This window comes from Cryptomeria japonica, chromosome 3, assembly GCF_030272615.1.
Source record: "Cryptomeria japonica chromosome 3, Sugi_1.0, whole genome shotgun sequence".
Lineage (NCBI taxonomy): Eukaryota > Viridiplantae > Streptophyta > Pinopsida > Cupressales > Cupressaceae > Cryptomeria > Cryptomeria japonica.
In genome coordinates, this window is record NC_081407.1 from 654,238,138 (window position 1) to 654,252,407 (window position 14,270).

Genomic DNA, 14,270 nt, shown 5'->3' on the forward strand with positions numbered 1-14,270 from the left:
ATGTGTTATGGAGTGAATCATGTATGATTGTTATTTGTTTGTTTTAGTTTTATGTTATGTTGCAGTAGTTTTTGGTTTATGCATAACAGTAAAGATATTGTTGATAAAAGGATTTGAAGTACTGATTCACCCCTCCCCTCTCAGTACATTAGCTTTCCATATTGGGCCTAACATAGGGAAGGTGAGACCTCTAGAACAAAAGGTGTAGCATCAAAGAAGCAACCAACATCAAAGGATAAAGGTAAGAAAAATTTTAAACCTATTTGCTTTAATTATCTCAATGAAGAACATACTGCTAATGTGTGTAGAAATAAGGCCTACAATAATTCTCCTTATTTTCTAAACAATAAGCCTAGATCCAATAGATTCAATGGAAACTGTTATGCATGCAACAAGTTTGGGCATAGAGCATTTGAATGCAGGTCTATTTTTCACAACACTGGGAGATACCCTCCAAGGACTCAAGGAGTTATCCCGAAACCCACTGTGAACTGGAATCCAAACTGGTATAATGCCTATGACCATCAGTCAGATGGTGGTGGCTATCAAGTGGCAACTAGTTGGAGAGCAACCTATTTGATATTTTATGGTAGCGGTCACACTGTTGGAACATGCAGAAGGAAGAATGGTAGTATGAACAATGGACCATGGAGAACACCTGGAATGGTATGCTATCATTGCAACAAACTGGGACACACTGCCAGAAGCTGTAGAATGAGAAAGAACCTATCGGATGATATACCGATCACTCTAGAAGGGAATATTGATGTTGAAACCGTTCAAATGGGAATGAATAAAACATGGAAAAAGAAACCTGAAGAAGTGTCACAAGATGAACTGGTTTCTGCACCTAGTGTGGAAGTCTCTGAACTGGCAAACTAAGCTTTAGAAAAGCTTAGGGGGAGCATATCAGCAAAATATTTGAACCCTCGGTCTATAACGGTAAAAGACCTTAACCAGTATATATTACCTATCAATTGACAGAAGATTTTGAAGTGGTAAAAGGAAAAATTAGGGTTTGTACCATAGCGATGGAGCATTTATTATGGTAGGTGAAAGATCATTTAAAAGGGATTTTTGACGCCATTTTCACTTATATGTTTTCGAGCAAAGAATTTTCAAGTGCAGAGCGATAGAGAGAAATTCATCAAGTGATTCAAAGTGAATTCAAAATCTTGCAGAAGAATCCAGATATCATTTTCAATCAATCAGGTGAAGAACATCAAAGCGGTAATCCAGCAACCGAAGTGGTGTGTTATGAGTGACATTGCAAAACCTTAAATTCCAAAGTGTGAAGATACCCACTGGAGTCGAAGTTGAGGAAGGTATTTCAGCTTATATTGATTGCAAATTGGAAGACCTAGGATCCCTAGTGATCCACTCCTAGCTAGGTCTATTCTATGGGGATGACAAGAAAATTAAACCGGAATATAGCATCCTAGAGAGGAAGAAACTACACAATGCAGTTTATTTTCTTGAAGAGTTCACGGAAGATCACATCCGCGTCATCTTGAGCAGAGTACATAGTGATAAAATACACCTCGAGCGGATGCATGATATCACACCAGAAGCAATTCATGACGTCACCGGTTTCTGTAGCATTGGTGAGGTGCCAGCTTTAAGGAAGGTCTTCAAGACTACAATGACTAAGCTCACCGGTTCTCTGAGTGACCAATGGGGAATGACTGTCAACCCCATCAAAGATGTACTTACATGGTGATCAGCTACCAGGTATTTTATGTCTGCAGAATAAACTTTGTCCCCACTGTTGCAGTAAATGTCACCTACAGAATGATTCAGGAAGATGCCTCTTTTGATTTGTGTATCTGTTTGCAGAAGCAACTACTATTAAACCTAAAGTCCATTAAACAAGATAATGCCTTAAGGTTCAGGTTTGGACAACTCTTGGTCGGCCTATTTTTCTACTTTCAAGGCTATTTTCTTGGAGTAGGTGATATTCAATAGTCTGCTGACCAACTAGTTACTAAACAAATTAGGGAAAGTCTCCAAGCGGTAGGAACCAAATATCCTAAGGTTTTGAATAAATATTTTGATGAATTTAGGCAGAAAATGAGCCAAAGGATGAGGATTTCTAGAGATATTGTAAAGAAATATGAAGATGGCATCTGCTTTATCATAAAGGTAGATGAATGCATAATGGAAGCGATAGAGCTGAGAAAGAAGCAGTAGAACCTATGGGGTATGAAGTAATGTATGACATGTTGGATGGGTATGCCTCTACCCTGATTGCCTCTCCTTTAGATGCAAAGAAAAAGCAAAGTGACACCTACTTGGAAAGGGTAACATCGGTTGAAGATCCTACAGTGAAAAAGGGAAAGGTAGTGCCATCCGTATCGACACCTGTTACCTCAGCCAGCCCAAAAGTGACCAAGTGGTCACCTGCCAAGAAGAAACTGGAAGTTGCAACCACTAAAGTATTTGAGAGGAAGCAGAAGACCAAAAACAACTCACCAAAGTCAAAGGACACTGAACTGGAAGTGTAGCCTAAGAAAACCAGGCAATCAAGCAAGAAGGCTAAATCTACCAGTAATGCACCTGCATCGTCAACACTGGTAAATATAGACATCTCTTCTTATAAGCCTCTGACACATTGTCAAAGGAATGTAAAGAACATTAAGAGAAAGGTGCTTGATGACCTAAAAGAATATTTTGATGATTTTTTTGATAATGAGAAGGAAGAAATAGAGCAGGAAATGATAAAATATCTATGTGTAAATGATCGATCGCCATCTGAAATTAGATCGATGACACCTGATTCCTTATACAATTCTTTGGACAACAAATGGCACATTGCCATTAAGAAAGAATGAGAAATAAGGGAGAAAATCTTTGCTCAGTACTTTACTGATGCCTCTAATTCTAGATTATTTGAAATTATGGACAAGAATAAAGGTCTCTTCTTCATGAGAAGAAGAAGACTCAAGCTACTAGAAGGCAGAACCTCTAAAGTGGAGAAGGACACTCATCTACATGCCAAAGCTATTGTCCAGTTATATCAAGTGTCTGAGGCCAACAAGAAGGCTGAACAAGAACCTGACCTATCCTCAGCCAAACCGGATGAGGTATTTGATGGTGAAGGAGAAAGAGTTACAGAACAGGTGGACACTATTGATGTTGATGCATTGGATGATGAAGATTATAGGAGTTGAGAAATACAACCCCACAGTAGCCTGAAGATCTTCTACAAGCTAAATAACCTATTACAAGGAGAAGCAATGAAGCAAAATCTAAAGAACATACAAAACACAGGAAAAATATTCTCAAAATATGAGAGCTCCAATTCACCAAAAAAGTATTGTGAAAAGATAATACAATGAAAAGAAAAATTAACCTCTAATAGGTCAAGAAACCCTAAAAAGGGAAAACCCTAGGCTTGCACATAATAATTAATTAAAATAATTAATTATATGCACCTAATGTTAGCTTAAGTGTAAGAAGATAATTGGGAACTTAAAGAATTAAACAAATAATGTTTAATTAATCAAGTAAAGACCCAATTACTCTAACACCCCCCCTTAAGCTAGACTTAGGGAGAAGCTAAAACCTGGAACAACTACTGAAAGCATTAAAGGTGGGCCCCGGCAACAAGGCCTGATCAGGTACCCAAATACAATGAAATCTTTATGAAATGAAGACAAAGGAGAAAACTCAGTGGGAAAAAACTCCTCTCCAAAAAGAGATAAAAGAACATGCTGAAAGAAGAAGAAGGAAGGAAGGCCTCATAAAGACCCCCCAAGGACAACTTCCTTCACCCCAAGCATAGAGCACAACTAAAGATAGTGCGACAATGCAAAAGGTTTCATGAAGATGTCTGCAACTTGCTCAGAAGTGGGAATGTACTCCAGAATGAGAACACCATCCTGAATCAACTGACGGATGAAATGCATGTGAAGCTCAATGTGCTTCATCCATTGATGCTCTACCAAGTTGTAGGAAATATGAATAGCACTCTAACTATCACACCAAATAACAGTGGGACTATCAGGAGGAAAACCAAACTTAGTCATCAACTATCAAAGCCATAAGATCTCCTGACTAGCGAGCATAGTAGCTCGGTACTCAACCTCTATAGATGATAATGCATGACCAGTCTGCTTCTTGCAAGACCATGTGATAGGACTAGAGCCAAGACAGAAAACAAAGCTAGAAGTAGACTTCCGATTAGTGACATCACCAGCCCAATCTGAGTTAGTGTAGCCAACAATGTGAGGTTCCCCTGATGTGTAATGAATGTCATGAGAACTAGTGCCCTGAATGTACCTCAAAATACGTTTGGCAGCTTGCCAATGACTCTCATGAGGATCATGGGAGAATCAAGAGACAAGACCAACCGTAAAGGAAATATCAGGATGGGTGTGAGTCGGGTACAACAAACTACCAACCAACTACCTGTAAAGTGTAGAATCGACTGAAGGAGTGGGACAAGCTATAGTCAAAACAACCCCTGATTGAAATGGAGTGGGAGAAGGCTTGCAATCAAGCATGCTAAAGCACTAAAGCACGTCAAGAGCATACTTCTGTTGGTAGAGAGAGATCCCATCAGAAGACTGAATCACCTGAAGACCAAGGAAATAGTGCAACAAACCGAGATCTGTCATCTCAAACTGATCCATCAAGTCACGCTGAATATGCTAAATCATAGAGGATGAGCTACCCGTGATGAGAAGATCATCAACATATAGCACAAGAATCAAGATGTCACCCTCAAGAAGCTGAATGTAGACGGTATGATCAGAATGACTGCGGGAGAACCCAATGGAGAGAAAGAAAGAGTCCATCTTCTCATTCCAAGCCCGAGGGGCCTATTTGAGACCATACAATGAATGCCGAAGTCTACAAACCAAAGAACTATCCTACACAAATCCTTGAGGTTGTTCCATGTAGATTTCCTCCTATATATCCTCATGCAAGAAGGCACTCTTCACATCCATATGAAAAACAGGCCAACACCGAGAAGCTGCAAGAGATAGTACAAAGCGAATGGAATTCATCTTGGTAACAGGGGAAAATGTCTCAAAGTAATCAATACCCTCAACCTGTGAAAATTCCTTCGCAAAAAGATGTGCTTTGTACTTATCAATGGAACCATCAGCAACATATTTAGTATGATACAACTAGTGACACCTAACCATCTTTCTGCCCTTAGGAAGAGGACAGAGATCTCAAGTATGATTCATCATCAAAGAAGAATACTCCTCCTCCATAGCACAATCCCACTCAGGGTGACCTGATGCCTCTGAAAACTTCTGAGGATCATTTGAAATAGCATAACTCAAAAGACTAGAACCCATAGTATGAGAACGAGTGTGACGAGTATCTGAAGGATCACCAGCCATAGGACCTATCACCGCAATAGTAAGGCAAGCCCACTTGGGCATCTGAGGTGGAGCAGGTGGAGGTGGGGATGGTGGATCATCAGCACCATCATTAGAATCATCCTTAAAAAGTTCCTGAAGGGGTGCAGTGGCTAGAGTAGGCAGAGGAGTAGACACTAGAGTCGGGGTATCCACTGTGGGAAGACGCTCATCAAACTGAACATCCCGTCAAAATAGGACCTCTCTGGAATCAAGATCAAACAACTTATACGCCTTAACATCCTCACAGTAGCCAACAAAAATAAGAGGTCAGCTCTTCCACTCCATGGCTTTCCTCTGAGAATCAGGAATAAAGGCCCATGCCTCACTGCCAAACACTCAAAAAAAGGAAACATCTGGCTTGTCATGAGACCAAGCTTCCTCAGGAGTCATATGTCGAATAGCCTTGTGAGGCATCTGATTCTGAATATAGTTGGCACAATTGATTGCCTCAACCTCAAAAGATGAATCCATGGACCTGGACTAAATCATACAATTCGCCATCTCTTGTAGACTTTTGTTCTTGCGTTCAGCGACACCATTCTGCTGAGGGGTGTAGGGAACAGTAAATTGATGCTGCAAACCATGCTCAGTGCAAAAATCTCTGAAAGCCTGATTCACATACTCCCCCCCATTATCTGTATGTATCCACCGAATAGAATAGCCAAACTACTTCTCTACATATGTCTTGAAGAATTGGAATGAATCAAAGACATCGGACTTATACTTAAGAAAGTACACCCATGTGTGTCTGAAGAAGTCATCAATAAACATGAGTACATACTTAGCCCCTGAAAAAGGAGTGGGAAATGACATGAGGTCACTATGAATCAACTCCAAGGGTGCCAAAGCACGAGAGGCTCTCCCTTTCGGAAAGGAATCTCTATGATGCTTGTCAAGATCACAACCATGACAAACACCATCAGTGCAGGAAATATGTGGGAGCCCAAGAAAAAGTGCCTGTGTACTCATCTGCTGAAGATATCTGTAATTGACATGGCCCAATCGCTCATGCCAAATCTTACTCACTGAATCTGCATGTGCTATGAGAGATGAACCTGTACCCAAAGAGGGCTCAAATTTGTCAAATCTGTAGAGACGAGATGTAGAATCCACACTACTAGAAGCCACAACTGAATCAGGGTCATGGAGGTCCCGAATAACCACATCATGGGGTGAGAACTCAATTGTCTTACCAGAGCCAAACTGGCAAATCTAATAAATGGACAGGAGATTCATCGAGATGTCAGGGACAACCAAAACATCTTGTAGAGTACCTCCATCCAAAGAGACAGAACCTGAACCTAAGACAGAAAGCTAAACTGAGTCACCCACTGCAATCTATGAAATACCACAAGAGGCAAGAGAAGTAACCAACTGCAGAGTGTGTGTCATATGGTGAGAAGCACCAGAATCTAGAATCCATGTGGACCCATAGGTCAAAGCTCTAGCAGTGAGAGCATGACCTTTCCCTGTGGAAGGAGAAGACACCTGAGGTGAGGAAATGTGATGCTACTGCATGGCTTCCTCTAAAGCCTCTAATCATTTCCAACACCTAGAAACTGGATGTCCTTCCTTGCCACAAAAACTGCAAGTGTCGAATGATTTCTTCTTAGTCTTGGAGGAAGACTCACCAAACTGTGAAGATTTCCCTTGTTTGGGAGGAAATGGTTTTGAATCAAACTTAGGAGCAGGCTTGGAGGAATTCTCACTACCTGCAGAAGGCTTCTTTGGCTTCGGATTCTGCTTCTGTTTCTCCTTAGAGGACTGAGCAACCAATGCTTTGTTCTTGGAGCCTGAGAGCATATCCAGCTGAGAAAGATGAGACTGGTCACGAGACAACCGCTCATAAAAGATATCAAAGGTAGGCATGGTGAAACTAGTACCCAAGCCATCCATGGTGGAGTAGAAAGAAGAGGCAAAAAATTGAAAGTGACCCCGAAGCTTCGAAAGAATCAAATGAATGCAATCTGTATCAGTCTTATTCTTTCCACATCCTTGAAGAACAGATCTAGTAGTCTTGAATTTTTTCAAAAAATCCTCAATAGTGGGAAAGGAATCAGGTAACAAAGAAGTCAACTCTGCCTCAATTTGTAATGTCTGAATCTCATTGACCCTCCCGAAGAGAGAATCAAACTTCAACCACATATCCCGAGGAGTAAGCAACTCATCAAGGTGAAACAGAAGACTGTTGGAGACATGCAAAGAGATCAAACCCATGGCCTCATCCAACTTGTTCCGGTGCATAAGAATCTCATAAGGACATTGCAGGTCTAGCTGCACCTCATCCAAAGAAGCCCACAACCCTCATGACTTGAGAAGCCTCATGATGCAGGGCTTCCAGGTGTGATAGTTGTGTGAAGTTAACAACTCAACTGAAGGATCTGCCATTAGAACAAAGAAAAAACTCTGCACCTGCACCTACTTGTTGGTTGTTTTTATTATGTGATCTTTCAGAATAGATAGAAGATGCAGAAGGGTTTGTTTTTTTTGAGAGTTTAGGTGTTCTTGATTTCTGATATAAATGATAGAAAGTGAGAAAAAAACACCCCCCGACAATAGAGAAACCCAAACCCTAGTACATAGTAATGAGAAGGAAGTAGTGCATAAGCAAAAAAATTTCAAACTGATATCTCATGTACCTAGTGAAATTTATGAGAAAAGAGAGCACAAATCTTAATAGATCATGCTGAGATCTTTCCAACGCCTATTTATTTTCGAAAAACAGAGTCTGTTTGCTCATTCTACGGCCCCGAAAGTGCAAAAAAGAAGTCTAACTTTGACTAATAAAAAACATAGTCAAATAGAAGATTCAGGAAAAAAATCCACCACCACGAGGTCCAACTTGGAATCACCTTTCCAACACCTATTCGTTCTCCAAAATCCGACTACATATGCACAATCTAGGCCCAAAAAACCAACCCCCTCTCAAAAAGACTAGAGAGGAGGAGCTGGTGGTGTTTTGGGCAGAGGTGGGGCTCGGGTCGGGCGGAGGTGGTGCTGGAGCAGAGCTTGGGCAAAGTAGAGCAATGGCCGAGCGGAGGTAGTGCAGCCCAGCTGAGCGGAGGTGGCGGCCCGGCTGAGCGAAGCGGGGGCTACCGGCGGGTGGAAGCCAGAGCGACGACTACCGATGGCGAGGGCTGGCCAGCGGGGGCCAGAGCGAACTGGCCGGCGGGGGCCGGAGGGGTTGGCGACAGCCAAAGGGCTAGCAGGGGCAGGCCAGTGGGAGCTAGGGCTGGTGGAGCTTGTCTGACAGGGCCGCAGGCACCGTACGGCAGTCTGTGGTACCTTCTGACAGCCGCAGCCCTTAAAAAACCACACAAAATTTTTTTTTTTCTTTTTGCAATAACTTTGCAATTTTTTTGATTTTCTTTTTTTGAATTTTTTTGTAAAAAATCAAAAAAAATCAGCCTACATGCCATAAAAAGGCAAATTTTTTTTCTTCAAAATTTATTTTCCTCGATTTGTGTGTGAGGGTCGTACGGCCTAGCTGAAAGAAAAAAATATCACCCAGATGCTCAGGGGTCAAAAATGGACAAACTTTATATGACTATAAAGGTTTTTGGCCCTTCAGAGCATGATGGTGAGGTTCGTTTAGGCCCAAAGTGCTCAAAAAAAACCTTAACCCTAAGCACACAAAAAATGTCTGAAACCCCAGATCTACTTCAACTGCAAAATTCTCAAAAAAATAGGAACAGGTAGCTACAGATCTGAGCTCTGATACCATATAGGAGTTGAGAAATACAACCCCACAGTAGCCTGAAGATCTTCTACAAGTCGAATAACCTGTTACAAGGAGAAGCAATGAAGCAAAATCTGAAGAACATACAAAACACAAGAAAAATATTCTCAAAATATGAGAGCTCCAATTCACCAAAAAAGTATTGTGAAAAGATAATACAATGAAAAGAAAAATTAACCTCTAATAGGTCAAGAAACCCTAAAAATGGAAAACCCTAAGCTTGCACATAATAATTAATTAAAATAATTAATTATATGCACCTAATGTTAGCTTAAGTGTAAAAAGATAATTGGGAACTTAAAGAATTAAACAAATAATGTTTAATTAATCAAGTAAAGACCTAATTACTCTAACAAAGATGTCACTCCAGATGCGGAAAAGGAAAAGGCAGAGAAAGAGAAATAGGACAAGGAAAAAGCAGAAAATGAAAAACTAGACAAGGAAAAGGCTGATAAGGAGAAAGCAAAGAAAGAGGAAGAGAAAAAGAAAGAGGAAGAGAAAAAGAAAGAGGAGGAGAAAAAAAAAGTAGAAGAAAAGAGGAAATAAGAAGAGGAGAAGAGGAAAGAAGAGGAGAAGAAAAAGAAGAGGAGAAGAGAACAAGAGGAAAGAAGTGGAGAATAAGAAAGAAGACGAGAAAAAGGAGGAAAAAGATAAGAAGAAGGAACAACTGAAGAAGAAGCAAGAAGAGGAACAAAAGAAGAAAGAAGAAGAAAAGAAAAGAGCAGCAGAGGAGAAGGAAGCAAAACAAGCCAAACAAGTGGAGACTCCCAAGGCAACCGAGGGTCAAGCCAAACCGGTTGACATCACCAGTCCTATTGTTCTCCAATCTATAGATGAATCGGAGTTGCTCCAAACCATAAAGCTTGCATAGGAAATGATTGGAAGCATTGAGGAGGAAGAAGGAGCAAGATGTTATTCAAACTGCGATTGACACTCTCACCAGTTTGATTCCCCGTATTAACCTTCCTAGTATCGGTTCCTCTCTGTCAAAGCTTAAACTTCTATGTACTATTGTAGAGGACCAGGTTCAATATCTAGAAGATGTTGTTGAAGAAAATGCCAAGAAGAAGCATGAAAAGGAACTCAACACTACCTTAGTTAAGAAACTGAATAAGCTCTGGTCACAACTTCAGAACCAACAGAAGGACATAAGTGTTGCTATGGATGAGGGAAAACTCATGTTGAGAAAAATCAGCCAACCCCATCTATTTTGCGATGATGTGCTCGCACAAAAAGATAAAATCCAATCAGATTTCAGGCATACATAAGCAACTTCAAGATGCCATATGATTCCTTCACTACATATGGGCAAACAATTCAACAACCGGTCAAGAGATTTGCAGGAGCTTCAACTAGTCTTATTTCCTAGACTGTAAATTCTTCAGAAGTGCTTTCTCAATATGGAAGCCCTAACGGTAACTCAAGAGATGAGTACTATTGATGCCATGGAAGAACGGGTATCTTAGATGCAGACCTAAAGTGAGCTTGCTACCTCATTACTTGAGTCATGGTCATTAGACATGAAGACTTTTTTGCAGGATTTTAAATCAGTTTTTGACAAGTTTCATTCCTTATTGTCATAAACATTTACTCAATTTTAATGATAATGAGAAACAGGGGCTATTTTGTAGTACTTTGTCATTGTTGACAAAGGGGGAGTAGTATTTAAAATTTTGGTGAATGATACTATTTCATGTATACTTTCATGTTACCACTTTAAGGGAGTAGTATACATTGTAATTTCTACAAAAGGGATAGTGTATATGCTTAGGGGGAGTAATTTTGCATATGACATATTTTTGTTGTAAAAATACTTAGATATCAAAATTTTCCTAAGTGTTGCCATCAATGCCAAAGGGGGAGATTGTTGGCATTTTGATGATGTTGTGATTGTCATTGATGGACAAACACTTGCTTTGTGTACACTTTCTTGATTTATCAGTTATGCTCAACTGATATTTGTTCCAACCGGTATTATGTATTATAGTCTTTAGACTATCAGTGTTTTGCAAAAGATGTTTATCAGTCACAAACTAATTGAAGACCCAAAGTGGTATGAAGACCTCAAGAAGTTCGAGGATCTCAAGCAGTACAAAGGAACAAAGCGGTAGTTAACATTTTTCCGGTCTTCATTTTTGGCAACTGGTAATCGGTAAATTGTATGAGCCAGTATTACTCTATGATGATTTATCTTCCACCAACACTTTGGTGGTGACTTTGTGTCATGTTATCAAATGTGTCTAGATGCACTGAACCTAGGAACTTGTAATGTAATCCTATTGGACCAACATGAAATCAGACTCCTTTATAAGGACATCATGTCAAGGGTTTTAAAATGATGATGAGGTTTTGTATGTGCAATCACAGAAGAGAAGATTAGGTCTATGTGAAGAGTAGAAGTGTGGAGATATTGAAGACTAAAGTAATGCTTAAATGCATTAACAATGAGCTATCAAGGATCTAACCAAGCATACTGTGCTAGTATCTAGATCACTCACTTGTTGATTACTCACATCTTCGACAAGCCTGAAACCCTTAACCAAGTACACCTAGCAAAGCCTTTGTAAATCCTCTAACAAGGTGGTTCACAACTGTGAATCTGAAATCCTCTCACAAGGTAGTCTTTAACAGGACTTATCTCCTAACAAAGATCTAGATTCCTAACAGGATTTGTTTTGGTGAAGAACATTGTATGACCTTAACTGGTCTGGTTTCTATTATGCAGATAGTTACTTGTGAGTTTCTGCTCACCGTGGTTTTTCCCATTTGGGTTTCCACATCAAAACATCTTGTGTTATGGTGATTGTGTTTTTATGGGTGAATGCTTTGTTTGCTATTTGGTTTGCATTTATCTTAACCGGCTTATTAGTGAATTTTTTATACCGGTTATCTGCTAAATTGTTTATATACTAGTTATCTGCTAAATTGTTTATATACTAGTTATCTGCTAAATTGTTTAGAAGTTTGAGTTCAGTGGTTTTTGGTATACTAATTCACCCCCCCTCTTATTATTCATCAGTGTGACTACTTCTTATTTTAGTACCTTGTTGGGCTATAGGCCTCAATCGTGCTTGCACGACTACAAGGGGTAATTTCAAATGGAAACCCTTACTATGAACCCTAAGATAGAAGCTACCCGATTCACCTCTAAAAGGGGGATAATCTTTGTGCAAGAGAGATAGTAACTCTCCCAAGACACTTGCCATATTGTGCCCCCATTAGCATTTGGAGTCGGATAATACGACATTGAGAATCCACTGTGTGAGACTCAGCAGCCATATTCTGATTAGCTATTGGGTGTGTACCTAAGTTTGCAAGCAAAGGTTTTCTCTCTCAGCCAACTTCCTTAGGATTTAGCGTGTTGTGCTTGAGATCACTTATCATATCATGTGTTTGTTGTGTCTTCATCCCTGAAATAGAAAATTAGACATCTAAAAACTGGAAAACATAAGCAAAACAACAAACTTCATTGATCAAAAATCTGTCCAAACAAAATTTTGTCTCTGTTCTATCCTAAGTCGTACAATCTTTCTAGTTTGTCGTACAAGAAATCTAATTTATCGTCTGGTCCAGTGAGAATTGTTGTATGAGTCATTTTAACAGAGGATATTGTGTTATCTTTTGTCATCTAGTTCTGTGAGAAAGCTCGTACGAGTTTATGCCTTTGTCGTGCAAGAATTCTAGTTTGTCGTATAGGCCTGTCTAAATTGTCGTCCGGGGTTGTCTAAACTATCATACGAATTTATGTCTCTGTTAGTTTAGAGTTGTCTTCTTGCATGTCTTTTTCACATCTATCATATTTGCTTGGTCAATTTACAGTGAGCATAAACACCTGATATCTGTCATTTTGTGATTAGATTGTCTTCTTGGTTTGCTTAGTCAAGTTATCATTTGTCAAATTGGATTCTATAAATAAGAACCTCAAGATTTTCAAATAGTCACCTTTAACAAGTTCAAGATCTAAACATCTCAAAGTGCATTATCACCTTCTTTGATAAACTGATCACTCAAAACATAGTTTCTCATCAAGATCTATCATCTTCTATCACGAAACTACAATGTTTGGTCAGGATAACCTTGTCCCACATCATAGGATATATTGTTCCTATTGGACTTGGTTTTATCAAAATCATCATTGCACTCCAAAACCAAAGATCACATTTACATTGATAGTTGATCACTTATTGAAACAACTTTTAGACAATCAAATCCTTTCACAATATCCAACACACGTGTATGCCCATTTTAACTAGAGCGTAGAGACAGAAGATCGTTGAAATGGAAACAAAAACTTTTGAGATAGTTGAAGATCATAGCAACATGGCATACCAAATCAAAATACAAGAAGAAGACATAACAAGTCAACATATCAAAGAAATCAAACAAGTCCAAAATCAAAAGCCAACTATGTCAAAACCTCACAAGGATTCAAATACATCTCCAAAGAAAGGTAGCTCTTTTATGCAACTCTTAAAGAGATCCCTAAGGTATTTTGCTGAGGAAGATCAAAATCGCGCACCTATGTCTAGCAATGTCTCATCCCACCATAAGAAAATTGACTCTCCAAAGGCATCTATTCCTACACCTCTTGAAAACTTGCAAGAATCTTCCATAGTATCATCACCAAAAAATACACCCAAGGATGAAGTTACCCAAGGGATATCCATAATGGCCATCAAACCTATTTTAGAGGATCATATTCAAATCCCATCTCCTTCATATCCAAGCATTGATTCCTTGCAACATCTCCATAATGCTTCCTTGCAAATAGAAGTCCTCATTCATAGAATGCTCGTTAAACGTGTCCTAATAGATGGGAGAGCTGGCTTAAACATTTGTTCATTGAATCTTGTCCGTGCTCTAGGTTATTTAGAAAATGCAATTGATCCCCAGAAAAAGATCACCATCAAAGAATATGATGAAGAAGAGAGTTCCTCTAAAGCAAATGTGATATTACCCATCAGAGTGGGACCTTTGCAGAAAGACACAGCATACCAAGTTCTATACTTAGACTTACCATACAACATACTCTTGGGAAGACCATAGATACATGGCATACAGGCTATTCCATCAACATATCATCAGTGCCTAAAATTTCCATACAATGGGCAGGAAATCACGATCTCAGTAGACTCAAATTCATTGCAATGTTG